General features: G+C 45.0%; 1 long non-coding RNA gene across 2 annotated transcripts; it reads right to left on the bottom strand.

The window, feature by feature from the left end:
• Positions 1-2,907: 2,907 nt before the first annotated feature.
• On the bottom strand, positions 2,908-3,707 carry LOC140692845 (uncharacterized). 2 transcript variants are annotated; one of them, XR_012068450.1, is made up of 3 exons: positions 3,493-3,707; positions 3,194-3,284; positions 2,908-3,111 (listed from the first exon to the last, which is right to left on the bottom strand). It is a non-coding gene; the product is annotated as an uncharacterized lncRNA (long non-coding RNA). The 2 variants fall into 2 exon arrangements; XR_012068451.1 differs by having other exon boundaries at positions 2,982-3,063.
• Between the last annotated feature and the right edge of the window lie 23,845 nt (positions 3,708-27,552).

Raw genomic sequence — 27,552 nt, forward strand, 5'->3', positions numbered from 1 at the left:
TGAAAAGCCTTAGGATATGCTACATTCATAACCTGGGCTGGGATTATGGTTTGGTTTGAGTCACAGGATGCGCAACAACTCTGTGGTTGACTTCGTGCACCCGTGCCACAAGGATGAGAGGACAAGGAAGAGTGGTCCAAGTCCACAGCGCGAGAAGAGGAAGCATTCCCTTCAGCACTATCTCCCAAAAGCGGATGCTACATTTTGGATGGCACCTGCACGGTACGACCCCTAGGACAACAAGGAAGGTCTGCGGGATCATTCCAGCAGGCCCTGATATATGACATCCATAGATATGCTTCCACTGGTGTTCCTGTAGACAGAGAAGCTCTGGAAAGAACTCATTTCATTGGGACATTCCCGTGGCAATAAAAAGCAGAAGAGCACTCTCAGTTTGCTGTTTTGGAAACACTCCAAAATGACATAGAGAAGAATGCAGAGCTGAGAACTTTTAGAAGCTTCATTTCCACAAGAGGAAGTGTCCTGTGCACTTTCAGAAGTGTGAGATAAGTATAATCAAAATGAAGTTATGCTAATCGAAGTAGAATGGGTTGTTCATCACAACTAATGCAACACCAGCAATTGGAGATATACCAAACAACACACACAGGTACAGGTTATGGCATCAATGCCTAGGAGAAATTGTCCTCACAGAAATCCCATGGAATTGCGTAGAGACAAGAGTCTAAATTTTTCAATTAACAAAGCCCTAGAACTCTAGATTAGATACCTGATATTACCTGACCAGTAGAGATGAAGAAGAACAGTAAAAGAAACAGGAAGTACCATTTTCAGTTCCAAAGATATTGAAGGCGCAAAAGATAAGCTTTCAAACAACTAGTCTGCAAAACGCTATCCAGAACAAGTGTTGAAAATGAAGGTCAGGAAAACACTGAAGAACACCAGTGTCTCAGAATCACAAAAGGCAGAATACCAGAAAAGGGGAAGAGAAAGTCTCAACACGAGCCAAAAATATCAGGAAACTCAATGGTTGTGATAATATCAGGGCTAACATTCAGTCCTTAGCAGACTAGATAATGCAGAGGGACGCGTGAATGACTGTGAAGACAGGGGAAGAGAAAAACCTCGGTCAGAAGCAGACATAGGAAAGCAAGTGCAAACAAATGAAAACATTGCAGTTGAACCCTGGGTTAAGACAGGGCATGAAAGAATAGAAATCATGAGTCCCAGATGGAAAAGCAAGAGATAAAGAAACAAAAAGTGTCTGAAAATTTATCTGTAGAAAAATCAGACTGAAACTTGCTGAAAGCCAAGAAAGAATCATCTATGCGAATTCAGGAATTACACAGCATCCGAAGGAGGTGGAATCCCAATAGACCTACCAGCAGCTGTATGATTCAAATCAACAAAGTTCACGAATATCCGAGTGATTTAAAATGCACCTGGAGGAAACAACATAGTCACAAGGAAACCTCCAGAGGGGTTTCAGCTGATATCTCGGCAGCAATATTGCAGGACAGGGAGGAGTGCCAGGACACAGACCATACCCTGAATGGCCAAATGCTGCCACCTAGGGTAGCCTATGCCACATGAACACCATTTCAAATAACGGCAGAGCTAGAGAATTCTACAGACCGGCAAATCTTAAAAGAATTCAGCAGTTCAAAAGTTTTTCTAAAAGAAAGGTTGAGAAAACTCCCCTGAATAGAAAAGCAGCAAGATGGAATGGAAAGAAGAAACCATTATTGGAAATGCAAGAAGAGCATGTGTGGCAGAGAAGAAAGAAGAAGAACTTAAGGAGGACATCAAAACCCTAAAGATGGGAGAGGGAAGCAGGAAATCATAGGTGATTGGAAGCACTCTCTTAAGTGAATCAGCTTATTTGACTCTGTTTGAAGCGAAAGGAGAGATGCATGGCCTGACGTGTTTGCAAAACAAGCGAGAAGAAGACCAACAAAGAATCAAACCAACAAACAAGCACCAAAATGGTATGGTTGGCTGACATATACAAAGGGAACCATGATTATTCAAAAGAAAATACTCAAGGTGAGGTCAAGGGTCATTCAGAACGCATCGACCCAGTATCGTGGCTTGCATGTACTCAGCACACTTGTATTCGGAAATCAGAAGCGTGCATTCATATTCGTAAATTTTGATTCATAAGAGCATATCGTGACCTAACACTAATGCCGATTTGGAATCAAATGGATTCCTAGTCCGTGATGTAGACTTGTATGTCTTCCAACAGGATGAAGGAATGCCATATTCTAGGCTACGTAGAGAAGAAATGTAAGAAGCCTATAACAAAGGCAAGTAGCTCTGCCAAAGTGTACTAAGTGCAAAAGAGACCGACAGCAAAGTGCACATTGGGGTTGGTTTCATTTCTTGGAATTTCAGCCCCCATGAATCCAATGGATCCATGTCCTGAGAGTGTGGGTGTTTCAGCAGAAATCAGGCGACGCATATGTATTCCGGGTGTACGGATCTTATAGGAACATAAGTCTCCTTTAGTGGGTCCCTGTGTACTGTGAACTGTTAGAAAGTTTAAAGACGTGTGAAACCATCAACTGAAAAGGGACACACTTCCCTCCATTGGTACGGTGCATAGAGCTCTGAACAAAAGGAAAGAGGGAAGAAGAAAGGCCCATGGGACGCTAGTGGGTAGAATCACATTTACCTTAGGAACCTCTCGTCGGATGCAGCCCCTCCCCCAACACTGACAAGATGCAGCAGCCATTGGGGATGGCAGTTAGCGGTTGGATTCCAGGTGGAATGTTGGTGTGTACCGCGAGGCTTGTTGTGGCTGTTGGATCCTAGGTAACCGGGCAGAGTTCTGTGGGTGGATCAGTGTGATGGAGGGGCTGCCGCCCTCTGTGGAGCTTGGCTTAGGTGTTTGGTCCGGGAAGCTGTGTAAGTTCGAGATACTGCTGCTGCCCAAAGACCTGAGGTCACAGGTCAGTTTCCAGAACCTGAAAGGGCAGACAGTGGAAGATCTGCCTGTCATCAGCTTACTGGCCAGGCTCCGAGGTACTTTCAGACTTGCCCAGTCCTGGTGAAGTCGACTTTAGGGGAGACACGAAGAGAAGCTGGCCGATAAGCTGGCTGCACGGATTGAGGAGAGATGCGAACACATGGATGAGAGATGTTCTGCTACAATGGAGAATACTGGCGTGGAGACAGCTGTAGAGGATACCAGGCTCAAAAGACATTCATGAGACATATTGAAACTCACTGATACAGGCAGAAACATACGGAGTGCCAACGTGGACTTGAGGAAGTTCCTCAATTCTCTTCTCCAATAACGGGTCCAAGGTCCCTGACGTCTGAAGGAGAAGAAATGGCAGAGATGATCAAAACGCTCCTGTTCTTGGAAGAGGTCGTGAGAATCCACACGTCCCAAGGGGCATTCCCAAGCCATTCAGACCAAAATTCAACAAGCCCAGGTAAGCCTTTTCCCAGGTTTGGGCCTAGCTAGTGAGCACTTGCCCTTGCCTCCCCTCCACTCAGGCATCCATTTTGAAGGATCAGTACCTGAGCTGCAATGAAGCCATTACGAGAAGAGCAAGCCCCTCGTAGAATCAGAGTTCCTCCAGCTTCACTCTCTGTGAACAACAGTGAACACCTTAAAGGTCAAATAGTCTCGGCTGAAATAGATAAAATTGAATACTTAGCTCACACCTAGAAACGATGTCCTTCCGCTAGATTCAGCAAATGTTGTGTTTATGTCTTCCCTGGGGTGAAGGGAGTGTGGTAAGTGAGGGGAATCTTTGACTGAACATGAATCTGTATTAGGCTTCAGTTTTTCAAGACAGTGAAGGTAAATAGTACAAGTCAGAAAGTGAACTGAACTGTAAAAGTCGCCAATGACATTAAAGACACAGCTTATGTGGATCGTCTTTCACTTGAGTCAAGCCCCCGGGGGCACTATATCATGGGGGTGTAGACTTGGTTGCGTTAAATGGCTTTAAACTACAGGATCGGATGATTAAGCGTTCTCAACACTGATAGAAAAACACCTGGTTCTCAATAGACTAGCATAACTGCAGCAGGATTCTCCTAGCTAGAATGCCTCTAGGTGCTTTTGGATTCAAACCTAAATGTATATATTTGGTTTGTTTCCTCTTGTATTTTCCTAGAGAGGGATGTTACCCCTTGAAATGCCAACATTGGCCAGTAGGTGTCATTGGGATACAGGGCACCACATGCACAAGTGTATCCAAGGTTGGGGGTTATTCCATGTTTCCAAAAGTTATTTCATGGTTCCTGTTGGTTTCGGAGGCTTCAACCTTAAAGAGCTGACATGACCCCTTGAACAGTTTGGACTGCTAGTTTGCATTCTATCTGTCTAGCTTTTCCGTCGAGCTGACACAATGTTACCAAAATTGACAAGTCTGGCTTCTAGGTCGATTGAGTGTGTTTCAAAAAATAACTCCATTTCCGTATAACTCCCAAAACATGTAAATGAGTTCTGTTAAACTTCTTAAAGACTGCAAATGGGATATCAACACAATGTCAAAATAGTTGTCTTCGGACAATCCCTCCCACCACGGCTGTATAGAAACCAAGAGCTAAGCAAATATCACATTTCTGTGAAATGTATCTGGATAGTGTTGATTCATCGATGCCCAGTTGGCAGAGAAGAAGTGCAATCTGCACTCACTCGCTCCCATGTACAGAGCAATGGAAACATCCACTCACCCAGCCCTTAGCATAGGACACTGGCCGAAGAGAGGTCTGTTACTCCCAAAGACAGGATGAGGCCTCAGGACACCTGGAAGCAGGAGAATGCAAAGCAGGGAATGGAAACCAGTGCAGGTTCGGACCCCTGGTGATGGAGCAACAAGGGTGAAACTCTGTTTAACTTGGACGCACACTCTCAAGCGGACAGGAGACATGGGTTTGAAGGTGATGTGCTGAGATTTACAAGAGTGCACAGCAGATGCTTGGCTGAGAGAACTCAAAGAAACCAGCGCAAAATATCCCCACAGTTAATTCTGAGACCAAGATCCCAGCTGCCAAATTTGAGGTAGCAGAGGCAACGGTCAGTGAGGCATTGAGATACGGATGATGGCACACGCTGAGTCTCAGGGATCTGGAGTGCGTTGTGGGATGTGGTGGGTCGAATCAAGAGAGCAAACCGAACTGTGTACCAATAATAAATCAACCACACTGGTCGCGCGGTTGCGATTACCGATATGTCCCATGGCCACACCCAGTACATCTGCAGGACCAGGGACCAATTGGGAATTTTGCCAATAGAGCACGTGTGGGGCTGAATCAGAGATATCGTGCATCTGGTCTGAGGGATCCAGGGGGCCTTGAATTTGAAATCAGAATGAAAAGCCTTAGGATATGCTACATTCATAACCTGGGCTGGGATTATGGTTTGGTTTGAGTCACAGGATGCGCAAAAACTCTGTGGTTGCCTTCGTGCACCCGTGCCACAAGGATGAGAGGACAAGGAAGAGTGGTCCAAGTCCACAGCGTGAGAAGAGGAAGCATTCCCTTCAGCACTATCTCCCAAAAGCGGATGCTACATTTTGGATGGCACCGGCACGGTACGGCACCTAGGACAACAAGGAAGGTCTGCGGGATCATTCCAGCAGGCCCTGATATGTGACATCCATAGATATGCTTCCACTGGTGTTTCTGTAGACAGAGAAGCTCTGGAAAGAACTGATTTCATTGGGACATTCCCGTGGCAATAAAAAGCAGAAGAGCACTCTCAGTTTGCGGTTTTGGAAACACTCCAAAATGACATAGAGAAGAATGCAGAGCTGAGAACTTTTAGAAGCTTCATTTCCACAAGAGGAAGTGTCCTGTGCACTTTCAGAAGTGTGAGATAAGTATAATCAAAATGAAGTTATGCTAATCGAAGTAGAATGGGTTGTTCATCACAACTAATGCAACACCAGCAATTGGAGATATACCAAACAACACACACAGGTACAGGTTATGGCATCAATGCCTAGGAGAAATTGTCCTCACAGAAATCCCATGGAATTGCGTAGAGACAAGAGTCTAAATTTTTCAATTAACAAAGCCCTAGAAGTCTACATTAGATACCTGATATTACCTGACCAGTAGAGATGAAGAAGAACAGTAAAAGAAACAGGAAGTACCATTTTCAGTTCCAAAGATATTGAAGGCGCAAAAGATAAGCTTTCAAACAACTAGTCTGCAAAACGCTATCCAGAACAAGTGTTGAAAATGAAGGTCAGGAAATCACTGAAGAACACCAGTGTCTCAGAATCACAAAAGGCAGAATACCAGAAAAGGGGAAGAGAAAGTCTCAACACGAGCCAAAAATATCAGGAAACTCAATGGTTGTGATAATATCAGGGCTAACATTCAGTCCTTAGCAGACTAGATAATGCAGAGGGACGCGTGAATGACTGTGAAGACATGGGAAGAGAAAAACCTCGGTCAGAAGCAGACATAGGAAAGCAAGTGCAAACAAATGAAAACATTGCAGTTGAACCCTGGGTTAAGACAGGGCATGAAAGAATAGAAATCATGAGTCCCAGATGGAAAAGCAAGAGATAAAGAAACAAAAAGTGTCTGAAAATTTATCTGTAGAAAAATCAGACTGAAACTTGCTGAAAGCCAAGAAAGAATCATCTATGCGAATTCAGGAATTACACAGCATCCGAAGGAGGTGGAATCCCAATAGACCTACCAGCAGCTGTATGATTCAAATCAACAAAGTTCACGAATATCCGAGTGATTTAAAATGCACCTGGAGGAAACAACATAGTCACAAGGAAACCTCCAGAGGGGTTTCAGCTGATATCTCGGCAGCAATATTGCAGGACAGGGAGGAGTGCCAGGACACAGACCATATCCTGAATGGCCAAATGCTGCCACCTAGGGTAGCCTATGCCACATGAACACCATTTCAAATAACGGCAGAGCTAGAGAATTCTACAGACCGGCAAATCTTAAAAGAATTCAGCAGTTCAAAAGTTTTTCTAAAAGAAAGGTTGAGAAAACTCCCCTGAATAGAAAAGCAGCAAGATGGAATGGAAAGAAGAAACCATTATTGGAAATGCAAGAAGAGCATGTGTGGCAGAGAAGAAAGAAGAAGAACTTAAGGAGGACATCAAAACCCTAAAGATGGGAGAGGGAAGCAGGAAACCATAGGTGATTGGAAGCACTCTCTTAAGTGAATCAGCTTATTTGACTCTGTTTGAAGCGAAAGGAGAGATGCATGGCCTGACGTGTTTGCAAAACAAGCGAGAAGAAGACCAACAAAGAATCAAACCAACAAACAAGCACCAAAATGGTATGGTTGGCTGACATATACAAAGGGAACCATGATTATTCAAAAGAAAATACTCAAGGTGAGGTCAAGGGTCATTCAGAACGCATCGACCCAGTATCGTGGCTTGCATGTACTCAGCACACTTGTATTCGGAAATCAGAAGCGTGCATTCATATTCGTAAATTTTGATTCATAAGAGCATATCGTGACCTAACACTAATGCCGATTTGGAATCAAATGGATTCCTAGTCCGTGATGTAGACTTGTATGTCTTCCAACAGGATGAAGGAATGCCATATTCTAGGCTACGTAGAGAAGAAATGTAAGAAGCCTATAACAAAGGCAAGTAGCTCTGCCAAAGTGTACTAAGTGCAAAAGAGACCGACAGCAAAGTGCACATTGGGGTTGGTTTCATTTCTTGGAATTTCAGCCCCCATGAATCCAATGGATCCATGTCCTGAGAGTGTGGGTGTTTCAGCAGAAATCAGGCGACGCATATGTATTCCGGGTGTATGGATCTTATAGGAACATAAGTCTCCTTTAGTGGGTCCCTGTGTACTGTGAACTGTTAGAAAGTTTAAAGACGTGTGAAACCATCAACTGAAAAGCGACACACTTCCCTCCATTGGTACGGTGCATAGAGCTCTGAACAAAAGGAAAGAGGGAAGAAGAAAGGCCCATGGGACGCTAGTGGGTAGAATCACATTTACCTTAGGAACCTCTTGTCGGATGCAGCCCCTCCCCCAACACTGACAAGATGCAGCAGCCATTGGGGATGGCAGTTAGCGGTTGGATTCCAGGTGGAATGTTGGTGTTTACCGCGAGGCTTGTTGTGGCTGTTGGATCCTAGGTAACCGGGCAGAGTTCTGTGGGTGGATCAGTGTGATGGAGGGGCTGCCGCCCTCTGTGGAGCTTGGCTTAGGTGTTTGGTCCGGGAAGCTGTGTAAGTTCGAGATACTGCTGCTGCCCAAAGACCTGAGGTCACAGGTCAGTTTCCAGAACCTGAAAGGGCAGACAGTGGAAGATCTGCCTGTCATCAGCTTACTGGTCAGGCTCCGAGGTACTTTCAGACTTGCCCAGTCCTGGTGAAGTCGACTTTAGGGGAGACACGAAGAGAAGCTGGCCGATAAGCTGGCTGCACGGATTGAGGAGAGATGCGAACACATGGATGAGAGATGTTCTGCTACAATGGAGAATACTGGCGTGGAGACAGCTGTAGAGGATACCAGGCTCAAAAGACATTCATGAGACATATTGAAACTCACTGATACAGGCAGAAACATACGGAGTGCCAACGTGGACTTGAGGAAGTTCCTCAATTCTCTTCTCCAAGAACGGGTCCAAGGTCCCTGACGTCTGAAGGAGAAGAAATGGCAGAGATGATCAAAACGCTCCTGTTCTTGGAAGAGGTCGTGAGAATCCACACGTCCCAAGGGGCATTCCCAAGCCATTCAGACCAAAATTCAACAAGCCCAGGTAAGCCTTTTCCCAGGTTTGGGCCTAGCTAGTGAGCACTTGCCCTTGCCTCCCCTCCACTCAGGCATCCATTTTGAAGGATCAGTACCTGAGCTGCAATGAAGCCATTACGAGAAGAGCAAGCCCCTCCTAGAATCAGAGTTCCTCCAGCTTCACTCTCTGTGAACAACAGTGAACACCTTAAAGGTCAAATAGTCTCGGCTGAAATAGATAAAATTGAATACTTAGCTCACACCTAGAAACGATGTCCTTCCGCTAGATTCAGCAAATGTTGTGTTTATGTCTTCCCTGGGGTGAAGGGAGTGTGGTAAGTGAGGGGAATCTTTGACTGAACATGAATCTGTATTAGGCTTCAGTTTTTCAAGACAGTGAAGGTAAATAGTACAAGTCAGAAAGTGAACTGAACTGTAAAAGTCGCCAATGACATTAAAGACACAGCTTATGTGGATCGTCTTTCACTTGAGTCAAGCCCCCGGGGGCACTATATCATGGGGGTGCAGACTTGGTTGCGTTAAATGGCTTTAAACTACAGGATCGGATGATTAAGCGTTCTCAACACTGATAGAAAAACACCTGGTTCTCAATAGACTAGCATAACTGCAGCAGGATTCTCCTAGCTAGAATGCCTCTAGGTGCTTTTGGATTCAAACCTAAATGTATATATTTGGTTTGTTTCCTCTTGTATTTTCCGAGAGAGGGATGTTACCCCTTGAAATGCCAACATTGGCCAGTAGGTGTCATTGGGATACAGGGCACCACATGCACAAGTGTATCCAAGGTTGGGGGTTATTCCATGTTTCCAAAAGTTATTTCATGGTTCCTGTTGGTTTCGGAGGCTTCAACCTTAAAGAGCTGACATGACCCCTTGAACAGTTTGGACTGCTAGTTTGCATTCTATCTGTCTAGCTTTTCCGTCGAGCTGACACAATGTTACCAAAATTGACAAGTCTGGCTTCTAGGTCGATTGAGTGTGTTTCAAAAAATAACTCCATTTCCGTATAACTCCCAAAACATGTAAATGAGTTCTGTTAAACTTCTTAAAGACTGCAAATGGGATATCAACACAATGTCAAAATAGTTGTCTTCGGACAATCCCTCCCACCACGGCTGTATAGAAACCAAGAGCTAAGCAAATATCACATTTCTGTGAAATGTATCTGGATAGTGTTGATTCATCGATGCCCAGTTGGCAGAGAAGAAGTGCAACCTGCACTCACTCGCTCCCATGTACAGAGCAATGGAAACATCCACTCACCCAGCCCTTAGCATAGGACACTGGCCGAAGAGAGGTCTGTTACTCCCAAAGACAGGATGAGGCCTCAGGACACCTGGAAGCAGGAGAATGCAAAGCAGGGAATGGAAACCAGTGCAGGTTCGGACCCCTGGTGATGGAGCAACAAGGGTGAAACTCTGTTTAACTTGGACGCACACTCTCAAGCGGACAGGAGACATGGGTTTGAAGGTGATGTGCTGAGATTTACAAGAGTGCACAGCAGATGCTTGGCTGAGAGAACTCAAAGAAACCAGCGCAAAATATCCCCACAGTTAATTCTGAGACCAAGATCCCAGCTGCCAATTTTGAGGTAGCAGAAGCAATGTTCAGTGAGGCATAGAGCTACGGATGATGGCACACGCTGAGTCTCAGGGATCTGGAGTGTGTTGTGGGATGTGGTGGGTCGAATCAAGAGAGCAAACCGAACTGTGTACCAATAATAAATCAACCACACTGGTCGCGCGGTTGCGATTACCGATATGTCCCATGGCCACACCCAGTACATCTGCAGGACCAGGGACCAATTGGGAATTTTGCCAATAGAGCACGTGTGGGGCTGAATCAGAGATATCGTGCATCTGGTCTGAGGGATCCAGGGGGCCTTGAATTTGAAATCAGAATGAAAAGCCTTAGGATATGCTACATTCATAACCTGGGCTGGGATTATGGTTTGGTTTGAGTCACAGGTTGCGCAACAACTCTGTGGTTGCCTTCGTGCACCCGTGCCACAAGGATGAGAGGACAAGGGAGAGTGGTCCAAGTCCACAGCGTGAGAAGAGGAAGCATTCCCTTCAGCACTATCTCCCAAAAGCGGATGCTACATTTTGGATGGCACCGGCACGTTACGGCACCTAGGACAACAAGGAAGGTCTGCGGGATCATTCCAGCAGGCCCTGATATGTGACATCCATAGATATGCTTCCACTGGTGTTTCTGTACACAGAGAAGCTCTGGAAAGAACTGATTTCATTGGGACATTCCCGTGGCAATAAAAAGCAGAAGAGCACTCTCAGTTTGCTGTTTTGGAAACACCCCAAATGACATAGAGAAGAATGCAGAGCTGAGAACTTTTAGAAGCTTCATTTCCACAAGAGGAAGTGTCCTGTGCACTTTCAGAAGTGTGAGATAAGTATAATCAAAATGAAGTTATGCTAATCGAAGTAGTATGGGTTGTTCATCACAACTAATGCAACACCAGCAATTGGAGATATACCAAACAACACACACAGGTAGAGGTTATGGCATCAATGCCTAGGAGTAATTGAACTCACAGAAATCCCATGGAATTGCGTAGAGACAATAGTCTAAATTTTTCAATTAACAAAGCCCTAGAAGTCTACATTAGATACCTGATATTACCTGACCAGTAGAGATGAAGAAGAACAGTAAAAGAAACAGGAAGTACCATTTTCAGTTCCAAAGATATTGAAGGTGCAAAAGATAAGCTTTCAAACAACTAGTCTGCAAAACGCTATCCAGAACAAGTGTTGAAAATGAAGGTCAGGAAAACACTGAAGAACACCAGTGTCTCAGAATCACAAAAGGCAGAATACCAGAAAAGGGGAAGAGAAAGTCTCAACACGAGCCAAAAATATCAGGAAACTCAATGGTTGTGATAATATCAGGGCTAACATTCAGTCCTTAGCAGACTAGATAATGCAGAGGGACGCGTGAATGACTGTGAAGACAGGGGAAGAGAAAAACCTCGGTCAGAAGCAGACATAGGAAAGCAAGTGCAAACAAATGAAAACATTGCAGTTGAACCCTGGGTTAAGACAGGGCATGAAAGAATAGAAATCATGAGTCCCAGATGGAAAAGCAAGAGATAAAGAAACAAAAAGTGTCTGAAAATTTATCTGTAGAAAAATCAGACTGAAACTTGCTGAAAGCCAAGAAAGAATCATCTATGCGAATTCAGGAATTGCACAGCATCCGAAGGAGGTGGAATCCCAATAGACCTACCAGCAGCTGTATGATTCAAATCAACAAAGTTCACGAATATCCGAGTGATTTAAAATGCACCTGGAGGAAACAACATAGTCACAAGGAAACCTCCAGAGGGGTTTCAGCTGATATCTCGGCAGCAATATTGCAGGACAGGGAGGAGTGCCAGGACACAGACCATATCCTGAATGGCCAAATGCTGCCACCTAGGGTAGCCTATGCCACATGAACACCATTTCAAATAACGGCAGAGCTAGAGAATTCTACAGACCGGCAAATCTTAAAAGAATTCAGCAGTTCAAAAGTTTTTCTAAAAGAAAGGTTGAGAAAACTCCCCTGAATAGAAAAGCAGCAAGATGGAATGGAAAGAAGAAACCTTTATTGGAAATGCAAGAAGAGCATGTGTGGCAGAGAAGAAAGAAGAAGAACTTAAGGAGGACATCAAAACCCTAAAGATGGGAGAGGGAAGCAGGAAACCATAGGTGATTGGAAGCACTCTCTTAAGTGAATCAGCTTATTTGACTCTGTTTGAAGCGAAAGGAGAGATGCATGGCCTGACGTGTTTGCAAAACAAGCGAGAAGAAGACCAACAAAGAATCAAACCAACAAACAAGCACCAAAATGGTATGGTTGGCTGACATATACAAAGGGAACCATGATTATTCAAAAGAAAATACTCAAGGTGAGGTCAAGGGTCATTCAGAACGCATCGACCCAGTATCGTGGCTTGCATGTACTCAGCACACTTGTATTCGGAAATCAGAAGCGTGCATTCATATTCGTAAATTTTGATTCATAAGAGCATATCGTGACCTAACACTAATGCCGATTTGGAATCAAATGGTTTCCTAGTCCGTGATGTAGACTTGTATGTCTTCCAACAGGATGAAGGAATGCCATATTCTAGGCTACGTAGAGAAGAAATGTAAGAAGCCTATAACAAAGGCAAGTAGCTCTGCCAAAGTGTACTAAGTGCAAAAGAGACCGACAGCAAAGTGCACATTGGGGTTGGTTTCATTTCTTGGAATTTCAGCCCCCATGAATCCAATGGATCCATGTCCTGAGAGTGTGGGTGTTTCAGCAGAAATCAGGCGACGCATATGTATTCCGGGTGTACGGATATTATAGGAACAGAAGTCTCCTTTAGTGGGTCCCTGTGTACTGTGAACTGTTAGAAAGTTTAAAGACGTGTGAAACCATCAACTGAAAAGGGACACACTTCCCTCCATTGGTACGGTGCATAGAGCTCTGAACAAAAGGAAAGAGGGAAGAAGAAAGGCCCATGGGACGCTAGTGGGTAGAATCACATTTACCTTAGGAACCTCTTGTCGGATGCAGCCCCTCCCCCAACACTGACAAGATGCAGCAGCCATTGGGGATGGCAGTTAGCGGTTGGATTCCAGGTGGAATGTTGGTGTTTACCGCGAGGCTTGTTGTGGCTGTTGGATCCTAGGTAACCGGGCAGAGTTCTGTGGGTGGATCAGTGTGATGGAGGGGCTGCCGCCCTCTGTGGAGCTTGGCTTAGGTGTTTGGTCCGGGAAGCTGTGTAAGTTCGAGATACTGCTGCTGCCCAAAGACCTGAGGTCACAGGTCAGTTTCCAGAACCTGAAAGGGCAGACAGTGGAAGATCTGCCTGTCATCAGCTTACTGGTCAGGCTCCGAGGTACTTTCAGACTTGCCCAGTCCTGGTGAAGTCGACTTTAGGGGAGACACGAAGAGAAGCTGGCCGATAAGCTGGCTGCACGGATTGAGGAGAGATGCGAACACATGGATGAGAGATGTTCTGCTACAATGGAGAATACTGGCGTGGAGACAGCTGTAGAGGATACCAGGCTCAAAAGACATTCATGAGACATATTGAAACTCACTGATACAGGCAGAAACATACGGAGTGCCAACGTGGACTTGAGGAAGTTCCTCAATTCTCTTCTCCAAGAACGGGTCCAAGGTCCCTGACGTCTGAAGGAGAAGAAATGGCAGAGATGATCAAAACGCTCCTGTTCTTGGAAGAGGTCGTGAGAATCCACACGTCCCAAGGGGCATTCCCAAGCCATTCAGACCAAAATTCAACAAGCCCAGGTAAGCCTTTTCCCAGGTTTGGGCCTAGCTAGTGAGCACTTGCCCTTGCCTCCCCTCCACTCAGGCATCCATTTTGAAGGATCAGTACCTGAGCTGCAATGAAGCCATTACGAGAAGAGCAAGCCCCTCCTAGAATCAGAGTTCCTCCAGCTTCACTCTCTGTGAACAACAGTGAACACCTTAAAGGTCAAATAGTCTCGGCTGAAATAGATAAAATTGAATACTTAGCTCACACCTAGAAACGATGTCCTTCCGCTAGATTCAGCAAATGTTGTGTTTATGTCTTCCCTGGGGTGAAGGGAGTGTGGTAAGTGAGGGGAATCTTTGACTGAACATGAATCTGTATTAGGCTTCAGTTTTTCAAGACAGTGAAGGTAAATAGTACAAGTCAGAAAGTGAACTGAACTGTAAAAGTCGCCAATGACATTAAAGACACAGCTTATGTGGATCGTCTTTCACTTGAGTCAAGCCCCCGGGGGCACTATATCATGGGGGTGCAGACTTGGTTGAGTTAAATGGCTTTAAACTACAGGATCGGATGATTAAGCGTTCTCAACACTGATAGAAAAACACCTGGTTCTCAATAGACTAGCATAACTGCAGCAGGATTCTCCTAGCTAGAATGCCTCTAGGTGCTTTTGGATTCAAACCTAAATGTATATATTTGGTTTGTTTCCTCTTGTATTTTCCTAGAGAGGGATGTTACCCCTTGAAATGCCAACATTGGCCAGTAGGTGTCATTGGGATACAGGGCACCACATGCACAAGTGTATCCAAGGTTGGGGGTTATTCCATGTTTCCAAAAGTTATTTCATGGTTCCTGTTGGTTTCGGAGGCTTCAACCTTAAAGAGCTGACATGACCCCTTGAACAGTTTGGACTGCTAGTTTGCATTCTATCTGTCTAGCTTTTCCGTCGAGCTGACACAATGTTACCAAAATTGACAAGTCTGGCTTCTAGGTCGATTGAGTGTGTTTCAAAAAATAACTCCATTTCCGTATAACTCCCAAAACATGTAAATGAGTTCTGTTAAACTTCTTAAAGACTGCAAATGGGATATCAACACAATGTCAAAATAGTTGTCTTCGGACAATCCCTCCCACCACGGCTGTATAGAAACCAAGAGCTAAGCAAATATCACATTTCTGTGAAATGTATCTGGATAGTGTTGATTCATCGATGCCCAGTTGGCAGAGAAGAAGTGCAACCTGCACTCACTCGCTCCCATGTACAGAGCAATGGAAACATCCACTCACCCAGCCCTTAGCATAGGACACTGGCCGAAGAGAGGTCTGTTACTCCCAAAGACAGGATGAGGCCTCAGGACACCTGGAAGCAGGAGAATGCAAAGCAGGGAATGGAAACCAGTGCAGGTTCGGACCCCTGGTGATGGAGCAACAAGGGTGAAACTCTGTTTAACTTGGACGCACACTCTCAAGCGGACAGGAGACATGGGTTTGAAGGTGATGTGCTGAGATTTACAAGAGTGCACAGCAGATGCTTGGCTGAGAGAACTCAAAGAAACCAGCGCAAAATATCCCCACAGTTAATTCTGAGACCAAGATCCCAGCTGCCAAATTTGAGGTAGCAGAGGCAATGTTCAGTGAGGCATAGAGCTACGGATGATGGCACACGCTGAGTCTCAGGGATCTGGAGTGCATTGTGGGATGTGGTGGATCGAATCAAGAGAGCAAACTGAACTGTGTACCAATAATAAATCAACCACACTGGTCGCGCGGTTGCGATTACCGATATGTCCCATGGCCACACCCAGTACATCTGCAGGACCAGGGACCAATTGGGAATTTTGCCAATAGAGCACGTGTGGGGCTGAATCAGAGATATCGTGCATCTGGTCTGCGGGATCCAGGGGGCCTTGAATTTGAAATCAGAATGAAAAGCCTTAGGATATGCTACATTCATAACCTGGGCTGGGATTATGATTTGGTTTGAGTCACAGGATGCGCAACAACTCTGTGGTTGCCTTCGTGTACCCGTGCCACAAGGATGAGAGGACAAGGAAGAGTGGTCCAAGTCCACAGCCCGAGAATAGGAAGCATTACCTTCAGCACTATCTCCCAAAAGCGGATGCTACATTTTGGATGGCACCGGCATGGTACGGCACCTAGGACAACAAGGAAGGTCTGCGGGATCATTCCAGCAGGCCCTGATATGTGACATCCATAGATATGCTTCCACTGGTGTTTCTGTAGACAGAGAAGCTCTGGAAAGAACTCATTTCATTGGGACATTCCCGTGGCAATAAAAAGCAGAAGAGCACTCTCAGTTTGCTGTTTTGGAAACACTCCAAAATGACATAGAGAAGAATGCAGAGCTGAGAACTTTTAGAAGCTTCATTTCCACAAGAGGAAGTGTCCTGTGCACTTTCAGAAGTGTGAGATAAGTATAATCAAAATGAAGTTATGCTAATCGAAGTAGAATGGGTTGTTCATCACAACTAATGCAACACCAGCAATTGGAGATATACCAAACAACACACACAGGTACAGGTTATGGCATCAATGCCTAGGAGAAATTGTCCTCACAGAAATCCCATGGAATTGCGTAGAGACAAGAGTCTAAATTTTTCAATTAACAAAGCCCTAGAAGTCTACATTAGATACCTGATATTACCTGACCAGTAGAGATGAAGAAGAACAGTAAAAGAAACAGGAAGTACCATTTTCAGTTCCAAAGATATTGAAGGCGCAAAAGATAAGCTTTCAAACAACTAGTCTGCAAAACGCTATCCAGAACAAGTGTTGAAAATGAAGGTCAGGAAAACACTGAAGAACACCAGTGTCTCAGAATCACAAAAGGCAGAATACCAGAAAAGGGGAAGAGAAAGTCTCAACACGAGCCAAAAATATCAGGAAACTCAATGGTTGTGATAATATCAGGGCTAAAATTCAGTCCTTAGCAGACTAGATAATGCAGAGGGACGCGTGAATGTCTGTGAAGACAGGGGAAGAGAAAAACCTCGGTCAGAAGCAGACATAGGAAAGCAAGTGCAAACAAATGAAAACATTGCAGTTGAACCCTGGGTTAAGACAGGGCATGAAAGAATAGAAATCATGAGTCCCAGATGGAAAAGCAAGGGATAAAGAAACAAAAAGTGTCTGAAAATTTATCTGTAGAAAAATCAGACTGAAACTTGCTGAAAGCCAAGAAAGAATCATCTATGCGACTTCAGGAATTACACAGCATCCGAAGGAGGTGGAATCCCAATAGACCTACCAGCAGCTGTATGATTCAAATCAACAAAGTTCACGAATATCCGAGTGATTTAAAATGCACCTGGAGGAAACAACATAGTCACAAGGAAACCTCCAGAGGGGTTTCAGCTGATATCTCGGCAGCAATATTGCAGGACAGGGAGGAGTGCCAGGACACAGACCATATCCTGAATGGCCAAATGCTGCCACCTAGGGTAGCCTATGCCACATGAACACCATTTCAAATAACGGCAGAGCTAGAGAATTCTACAGACCGGCAAATCTTAAAAGAATTCAGCAGTTCAAAAGTTTTTCTAAAAGAAAGGTTGAGAAAACTCCCCTGAATAGAAAAGCAGCAAGATGGAATGGAAAGAAGAAACCATTATTGGAAATGCAAGAAGAGCATGTGTGGCAGAGAAGAAAGAAGAAGAACTTAAGGAGGACATCAAAACCCTAAAGATGGGAGAGGGAAGCAGGAAACCATAGGTGATTGGAAGCACTCTCTTAAGTGAATCAGCTTACTTGACTCTGTTTGAAGCGAAAGGAGAGATGCATGGCCTGACGTGTTTGCAAAACAAGCGAGAAGAAGACCAACAAAGAATCAAACCAACAAACAAGCACCAAAATGGTATGGTTGGCTGACATATACAAAGGGAACCATGATTATTCAAAAGAAAATACTCAAGGTGAGGTCAAGGGTCATTCAGAACGCATCGACCCAGTATCGTGGCTTGCATGTACTCAGCACACTTGTATTCGGAAATCAGAAGCGTGCATTCATATTCGTAAATTTTGATTCATAAGAGCATATCGTGACCTAACACTAATGCCGATTTGGAATCAAATGGTTTCCTAGTCCGTGATGTAGACTTGTATGTCTTCCAACAGGATGAAGGAATGCCATATTCTAGGCTACGTAGAGAAGAAATGTAAGAAGCCTATAACAAAGGCAAGTAGCTCTGCCAAAGTGTACTAAGTGCAAAAGAGACCGACAGCAAAGTGCACATTGGGGTTGGTTTCATTTCTTGGAATTTCAGCCCCCATGAATCCAATGGATCCATGTCCTGAGAGTGTGGGTGTTTCAGCAGAAATCAGGCGACGCATATGTATTCCGGGTGTACGGATATTATAGGAACAGAAGTCTCCTTTAGTGGGTCCCTGTGTACTGTGAACTGTTAGAAAGTTTAAAGACGTGTGAAACCATCAACTGAAAAGGGACACACTTCCCTCCATTGGTACGGTGCATAGAGCTCTGAACAAAAGGAAAGAGGGAAGAAGAAAGGCCCATGGGACGCTAGTGGGTAGAATCACATTTACCTTAGGAACCTCTCGTCGGATGCAGCCCCTCCCCCAACACTGACAAGATGCAGCAGCCATTGGGGATGGCAGTTAGCGGTTGGATTCCAGGTGGAATGTTGGTGTTTACCGCGAGGCTTGTTGTGGCTGTTGGATCCTAGGTAACCGGGCAGAGTTCTGTGGGTGGATCAGTGTGATGGAGGGGCTGCCGCCCTCTGTGGAGCTTGGCTTAGGTGTTTGGTCCGGGAAGCTGTGTAAGTTCGAGATACTGCTGCTGCCCAAAGACCTGAGGTCACAGGTCAGTTTCCAGAACCTGAAAGGGCAGACAGTGGAAGATCTGCCTGTCATCAGCTTACTGGTCAGGCTCCGAGGTACTTTCAGACTTGCCCAGTCCTGGTGAAGTCGACTTTAGGGGAGACACGAAGAGAAGCTGGCCGATAAGCTGGCTGCACGGATTGAGGAGAGATGCGAACACATGGATGAGAGATGTTCTGCTACAATGGAGAATACTGGCGTGGAGACAGCTGTAGAGGATACCAGGCTCAAAAGACATTCATGAGACATATTGAAACTCACTGATACAGGCAGAAACATACGGAGTGCCAACGTGGACTTGAGGAAGTTCCTCAATTCTCTTCTCCAAGAACGGGTCCAAGGTCCCTGACGTCTGAAGGAGAAGAAATGGCAGAGATGATCAAAACGCTCCTGTTCTTGGAAGAGGTCGTGAGAATCCACACGTCCCAAGGGGCATTCCCAAGCCATTCAGACCAAAATTCAACAAGCCCAGGTAAGCCTTTTCCCAGGTTTGGGCCTAGCTAGTGAGCACTTGCCCTTGCCTCCCCTCCACTCAGGCATCCATTTTGAAGGATCAGTACCTGAGCTGCAATGAAGCCATTACGAGAAGAGCAAGCCCCTCCTAGAATCAGAGTTCCTCCAGCTTCACTCTCTGTGAACAACAGTGAACACCTTAAAGGTCAAATAGTCTCGGCTGAAATAGATAAAATTGAATACTTAGCTCACACCTAGAAACGATGTCCTTCCGCTAGATTCAGCAAATGTTGTGTTTATGTCTTCCCTGGGGTGAAGGGAGTGTGGTAAGTGAGGGGAATCTTTGACTGAACATGAATCTGTATTAGGCTTCAGTTTTTCAAGACAGTGAAGGTAAATAGTACAAGTCAGAAAGTGAACTGAACTGTAAAAGTCGCCAATGACATTAAAGACACAGCTTATGTGGATCGTCTTTCACTTGAGTCAAGCCCCCGGGGGCACTATATCATGGGGGTGCAGACTTGGTTGCGTTAAATGGCTTTAAACTACAGGATCGGATGATTAAGCGTTCTCAACACTGATAGAAAAACACCTGGTTCTCAATAGACTAGCATAACTGCAGCAGGATTCTCCTAGCTAGAATGCCTCTAGGTGCTTTTGGATTCAAACCTAAATGTATATATTTGGTTTGTTTCCTCTTGTATTTTCCTAGAGAGGGATGTTACCCCTTGAAATGCCAACATTGGCCAGTAGGTGTCATTGGGATACAGGGCACCACATGCACAAGTGTATCCAAGGTTGGGGGTTATTCCATGTTTCCAAAAGTTATTTCATGGTTCCTGTTGGTTTCGGAGGCTTCAACCTTAAAGAGCTGACATGACCCCTTGAACAGTTTGGACTGCTAGTTTGCATTCTATCTGTCTAGCTTTTCCGTCGAGCTGACACAATGTTACCAAAATTGACAAGTCTGGCTTCTAGGTCGATTGAGTGTGTTTCAAAAAATAACTCCATTTTCGTATAACTCCCAAAACATGTAAATGAGTTCTGTTAAACTTCTTAAAGACTGCAAATGGGATATCAACACAATGTCAAAAGAGTTGTCTTCGGACAATCCCTCCCACCACGGCTGTATAGAAACAAAGAGCTAAGCAAATATCACATTTCTGTGAAATGTATCTGGATAGTGTTGATTCATCGATGCCCAGTTGGCAGAGAAGAAGTGCAACCTGCACTCACTCGCTCCCATGTACAGAGCAATGGAAACATCCACTCACCCAGCCCTTAGCATAGGACACTGGCCGAAGAGAGGTCTGTTACTCCCAAAGACAGGATGAGGCCTCAGGACACCTGGAAGCAGGAGAATGCAAAGCAGGGAATGGAAACCAGTGCAGGTTCGGACCCCTGGTGATGGAGCAACAAGGGTGAAACTCTGTTTAACTTGGACGCACACTCTCAAGCGGACAGGAGACATGGGTTTGAAGGTGATGTGCTGAGATTTACAAGAGTGCACAGCAGATGCTTGGCTGAGAGAACTCAAAGAAACCAGCGCAAAATATCCCCACAGTTAATTCTGAGACCAAGATCCCAGCTGCCAAATTTGAGGTAGCAGAGGCAATGTTCAGTGAGGCATAGAGCTACGGATGATGGCACACGCTGAGTCTCAGGGATCTGGAGTGCGTTGTGGGATGTGGTGGATCGAATCAAGAGAGCAAACTGAACTGTGTACCAATAATAAATCAACCACACTGGTCGCGCGGTTGCGATTACCGATATGTCCCATGGCCACACCCAGTATATCTGCAGGACCAGGGACCAATTGGGAATTTTGCCAATAGAGCACGTGTGGGGCTGAATCAGAGATATCGTGCATCTGGTCTGAGGGATCCAGGGGGCCTTGAATTTGAAATCAGAATGAAAAGCCTTAGGATATGCTACATTCATAACCTGGGCTGGGATTATGATTTGGTTTGAGTCACAGGATGCGCAACAACTCTGTGGTTGCCTTCGTGCACCCGTGCCACAAGGATGAGAGGACAAGAAGAGTGGTCCAAGTCCACAGCGTGAGAAGAGGAAGCATTCCCTTCAGCACTATCTCCCAAAAGCGGATGCTACATTTTGGATGTCACCGGCACGGTACGGCACCTAGGACAACAAGGAAGGTCTGCGGGATCATTCCAGCAGGCCCTGATATGTGACATCCATAGATATGCTTCCACTGGTGTTTCTGTAGACAGAGAAGCTCTGGAAAGAACTCATTTCATTGGGACATTCCCGTGGCAATAAAAAGCAGAAGAGCACTCTCAGTTTGCTGTTTTGGAAACACTCCAAAATGACATAGAGAAGAATGCAGAGCTGAGAACTTTTAGAAGCTTCATTTCCACAAGAGGAAGTGTCCTGTGCACTTTCAGAAGTGTGAGATAAGTATAATCAAAATGAAGTTATGCTAATCGAAGTAGAATGGGTTGTTCATCACAACTAATGCAACACCAGCAATTGGAGATATACCAAACAACACACACAGGTACAGATTATGGCATCAATGCCTAGGAGAAATTGTCCTCACAGAAATCCCATGGAATTGCGTAGAGACAAGAGTCTAAATTTTTCAATTAACAAATCCCTAGAAGTCTACATTAGATACCTGATATTACCTGACCAGTAGAGATGAAGAAGAACAGTAAAAGAAACAGGAAGTACCATTTTCAGTTCCAAAGATATTGAAGGCGCAAAAGATAAGCTTTCAAACAACTAGTCTGCAAAACGCTATCCAGAACAAGTGTTGAAAATGAAGGTCAGGAAAACACTGAAGAACACCAGTGTCTCAGAATCACAAAAGGCAGAATACCAGAAAAGGGGAAGAGAAAGTCTCAACACGAGCCAAAAATATCAGGAAACTCAATGGTTGTGATAATATCAGGGCTAACATTCAGTCCTTAGCAGACTAGATAATGCAGAGGGACGCGTGAATGACTGTGAAGACAGGGGAAGAGAAAAACCTCGGTCAGAAGCAGACATAGGAAAGCAAGTGCAAACAAATGAAAACATTGCAGTTGAACCCTGGGTTAAGACAGGGCATGAAAGAATAGAAATCATGAGTCCCAGATGGAAAAGCAAGGGATAAAGAAACAAAAAGTGTCTGAAAATTTATCTGTAGAAAAATCAGACTGAAACTTGCTGAAAGCCAAGAAAGAATCATCTATGCGAATTCAGGAATTACACAGCATCCGAAGGAGGTGGAATCCCAATAGACCTACCAGCAGCTGTATGATTCAAATCAACAAAGTTCACGAATATCCGAGTGATTTAAAATGCACCTGGAGGAAACAACATAGTCACAAGGAAACCTCCAGAGGGGTTTCAGCTGATATCTCGGCAGCAATATTGCAGGACAGGGAGGAGTGCCAGGACACAGACCATATCCTGAATGGCCAAATGCTGCCACCTAGGGTAGCCTATGCCACATGAACACCATTTCAAATAACGGCAGAGCTAGAGAATTCTACAGACCGGCAAATCTTAAAAGAATTCAGCAGTTCAAAAGTTTTTCTAAAAGAAAGGTTGAGAAAACTCCCCTGAATAGAAAAGCAGCAAGATGGAATGGAAAGAAGAAACCATTATTGGAAATGCAAGAAGAGCATGTGTGGCAGAGAAGAAAGAAGAAGAACTTAAGGAGGACATCAAAACCCTAAAGATGGGAGAGGGAAGCAGGAAACCATAGGTGATTGGAAGCACTCTCTTAAGTGAATCAGCTTATTTGACTCTGTTTGAAGCGAAAGGAGAGATGCATGGCCTGACGTGTTTGCAAAACAAGCGAGAAGAAGACCAACAAAGAATCAAACCAACAAACAAGCACCAAAATGGTATGGTTGGCTGACATATACAAAGGGAACCATGATTATTCAAAAGAAAATACTCAAGGTGAGGTCAAGGGTCATTCAGAACGCATCGACCCAGTATCGTGGCTTGCATGTACTCAGCACACTTGTATTCGGAAATCAGAAGCGTGCATTCATATTCGTAAATTTTGATTCATAAGAGCATATCGTGACCTAACACTAATGCCGATTTGGAATCAAATGGTTTCCTAGTCCGTGATGTAGACTTGTATGTCTTCCAACAGGATGAAGGAATGCCATATTCTAGGCTACGTAGAGAAGAAATGTAAGAAGCCTATAACAAAGGCAAGTAGCTCTGCCAAAGTGTACTAAGTGCAAAAGAGACCGACAGCAAAGTGCACATTGGGGTTGGTTTCATTTCTTGGAATTTCAGCCCCCATGAATCCAATGGATCCATGTCCTGAGAGTGTGGGTGTTTCAGCAGAAATCAGGCGACGCATATGTATTCCGGGTGTACGGATATTATAGGAACAGAAGTCTCCTTTAGTGGGTCCCTGTGTACTGTGAACTGTTAGAAAGTTTAAAGACGTGTGAAACCATCAACTGAAAAGGGACACACTTCCCTCCATTGGTACGGTGCATAGAGCTCTGAACAAAAGGAAAGAGGGAAGAAGAAAGGCCCATGGGACGCTAGTGGGTAGAATCACATTTACCTTAGGAACCTCTCGTCGGATGCAGCCCCTCCCCCAACACTGACAAGATGCAGCAGCCATTGGGGATGGCAGTTAGCGGTTGGATTCCAGGTGGAATGTTGGTGTTTACCGCGAGGCTTGTTGTGGCTGTTGGATCCTAGGTAACCGGGCAGAGTTCTGTGGGTGGATCAGTGTGATGGAGGGGCTGCCGCCCTCTGTGGAGCTTGGCTTAGGTGTTTGGTCCGGGAAGCTGTGTAAGTTCGAGATACTGCTGCTGCCCAAAGACCTGAGGTCACAGGTCAGTTTCCAGAACCTGAAAGGGCAGACAGTGGAAGATCTGCCTGTCATCAGCTTACTGGTCAGGCTCCGAGGTACTTTCAGACTTGCCCAGTCCTGGTGAAGTCGACTTTAGGGGAGACACGAAGAGAAGCTGGCCGATAAGCTGGCTGCACGGATTGAGGAGAGATGCGAACACATGGATGAGAGATGTTCTGCTACAATGGAGAATACTGGCGTGGAGACAGCTGTAGAGGATACCAGGCTCAAAAGACATTCATGAGACATATTGAAACTCACTGATACAGGCAGAAACATACGGAGTGCCAACGTGGACTTGAGGAAGTTCCTCAATTCTCTTCTCCAAGAACGGGTCCAAGGTCCCTGACGTCTGAAGGAGAAGAAATGGCAGAGATGATCAAAACGCTCCTGTTCTTGGAAGAGGTCGTGAGAATCCACACGTCCCAAGGGGCATTCCCAAGCCATTCAGACCAAAATTCAACAAGCCCAGGTAAGCCTTTTCCCAGGTTTGGGCCTAGCTAGTGAGCACTTGCCCTTGCCTCCCCTCCACTCAGGCATCCATTTTGAAGGATCAGTACCTGAGCTGCAATGAAGCCATTACGAGAAGAGCAAGCCCCTCCTAGAATCAGAGTTCCTCCAGCTTCACTCTCTGTGAACAACAGTGAACACCTTAAAGGTCAAATAGTCTCGGCTGAAATAGATAAAATTGAATACTTAGCTCACACCTAGAAACGATGTCCTTCCACTAGATTCAGCAAATGTTGTGTTTATGTCTTCCCTGGGGTGAAGGGAGTGTGGTAAGTGAGGGGAATCTTTGACTGAACATGAATCTGTATTAGGCTTCAGTTTTTCAAGACAGTGAAGGTAAATAGTACAAGTCAGAAAGTGAACTGAACTGTAAAAGTCGCCAATGACATTAAAGACACAGCTTATGTGGATCGTCTTTCACTTGAGTCAAGCCCCCGGGGGCACTATATCATGGGGGTGCAGACTTGGTTGCGTTAAATGGCTTTAAACTACAGGATCGGATGATTAAGCGTTCTCAACACTGATAGAAAAACACCTGGTTCTCAATAGACTAGCATAACTGCAGCAGGATTCTCCTAGCTAGAATGCCTCTAGGTGCTTTTGGATTCAAACCTAAATGTATATATTTGGTTTGTTTCCTCTTGTATTTTCCGAGAGAGGGATGTTACCCCTTGAAATGCCAACATTGGCCAGTAGGTGTCATTGGGATACAGGGCACCACATGCACAAGTGTATCCAAGGTTGGGGGTTATTCCATGTTTCCAAAAGTTATTTCATGGTTCCTGTTGGTTTCGGAGGCTTCAACCTTAAAGAGCTGACATGACCCCTTGAACAGTTTGGACTGCTAGTTTGCATTCTATCTGTCTAGCTTTTCCGTCGAGCTGACACAATGTTACCAAAATTGACAAGTCTGGCTTCTAGGTCGATTGAGTGTGTTTCAAAAAATAACTCCATTTCCGTATAACTCCCAAAACATGTAAATGAGTTCTGTTAAACTTCTTAAAGACTGCAAATGGGATATCAACACAATGTCAAAATAGTTGTCTTCGGACAATCCCTCCCACCACGGCTGTATAGAAACCAAGAGCTAAGCAAATATCACATTTCTGTGAAATGTATCTGGATAGTGTTGATCCATCGATGCCCAGTTGGCAGAGAAGAAGTGCAACCTGCACTCACTCGCTCCCATGTACAGAGCAATGGAAACATCCACTCACCCAGCCCTTAGCATAGGACACTGGCCGAAGAGAGGTCTGTTACTCCCAAAGACAGGATGAGGCCTCAGGACACCTGGAAGCAGGAGAATGCAAAGCAGGGAATGGAAACCAGTGCAGGTTCGGACCCCTGGTGATGGAGCAACAAGGGTGAAACTCTGTTTAACTTGGACGCACACTCTCAAGCGGACAGGAGACATGGGTTTGAAGGTGATGTGCTGAGATTTACAAGAGTGCACAGCAGATGCTTGGCTGAGAGAACTCAAAGAAACCAGCGCAAAATATCCCCACAGTTAATTCTGAGACCAAGATCCCAGCTGCCAAATTTGAGGTAGCAGAGGCAATGTTCAGTGAGGCATAGAGCTACGGATGATGGCACACGCTGAGTCTCAGGGATCTGGAGTGCGTTGTGGGATGTGGTGGATCGAATCAAGAGAGCAAACTGAACTGTGTACCAATAATAAATTAACCACACTGGTCGCGCGGTTGCGATTACCGATATGTCCCATGGCCACACCCAGTATATCTGCAGGACCAGGGACCAATTGGGAATTTTGCCAATAGAGCACGTGTGGGGCTGAATCAGAGATATCGTGCATCTGGTCTGAGGGATCCAGGGGGCCTTGAATTTGAAATCAGAATGAAAAGCCTTAGGATATGCTACATTCATAACCTGGGCTGGGATTATGATTTGGTTTGAGTCACAGGATGCGCAACAACTCTGTGGTTGCCTTCGTGCACCCGTGCCACAAGGATGAGAGGACAAGGAAGAGTGGTCCAAGTCCACAGCGTGAGAAGAGGAATCATTCCCTTCAGCACTATCTCCCAAAAGCGGATGCTACATTTTGGATGGCACCGGCACGGTACGGCACCTAGGACAACAAGGAAGGTCTGCGGGATCATTCCAGCAGGCCCTGATATGTGACATCCATAGATATGCTTCCACTGGTGTTTCTGTAGACAGAGAAGCTCTGGAAAGAACTCATTTCATTGGGACATTCCCGTGGCAATAAAAAGCAGAAGAGCACTCTCAGTTTGCTGTTTTGGAAACACTCCAAAATGACATAGAGAAGAATGCAGAGCTGAGAACTTTTAGAAGCTTCATTTCCACAAGAGGAAGTGTCCTGTGCACTTTCAGAAGTGTGAGATAAGTATAATCAAAATGAAGTTATGCTAATCGAAGTAGAATGGGTTGTTCATCACAACTAATGCAACACCAGCAATTGGAGATATACCAAACAACACACACAGGTACAGATTATGGCATCAATGCCTAGGAGAAATTGTCCTCACAGAAATCCCATGGAATTGCGTAGAGACAAGAGTCTAAATTTTTCAATTAACAAAGCCCTAGAAGTCTACATTAGATACCTGATATTACCTGACCAGTAGAGATGAAGAAGAACAGTAAAAGAAACAGGAAGTACCATTTTCAGTTCCAAAGATATTGAAGGCGCAAAAGATAAGCTTTCAAACAACTAGTCTGCAAAACGCTATCCAGAACAAGTGTTGAAAATGAAGGTCAGGAAAACACTGAAGAACACCAGTGTCTCAGAATCACAAAAGGCAGAATACCAGAAAAGGGGAAGAGAAAGTCTCAACACGAGCCAAAAATATCAGGAAACTCAATGGTTGTGATAATATCAGGGCTAACATTCAGTCCTTAGCAGACTAGATAATGCAGAGGGACGCGTGAATGACTGTGAAGAC

Source organism: Vicugna pacos, unplaced genomic scaffold (assembly GCF_048564905.1).
Source record: "Vicugna pacos unplaced genomic scaffold, VicPac4 scaffold_18, whole genome shotgun sequence".
NCBI classification, from domain to species: Eukaryota; Metazoa; Chordata; class Mammalia; order Artiodactyla; family Camelidae; genus Vicugna; species Vicugna pacos.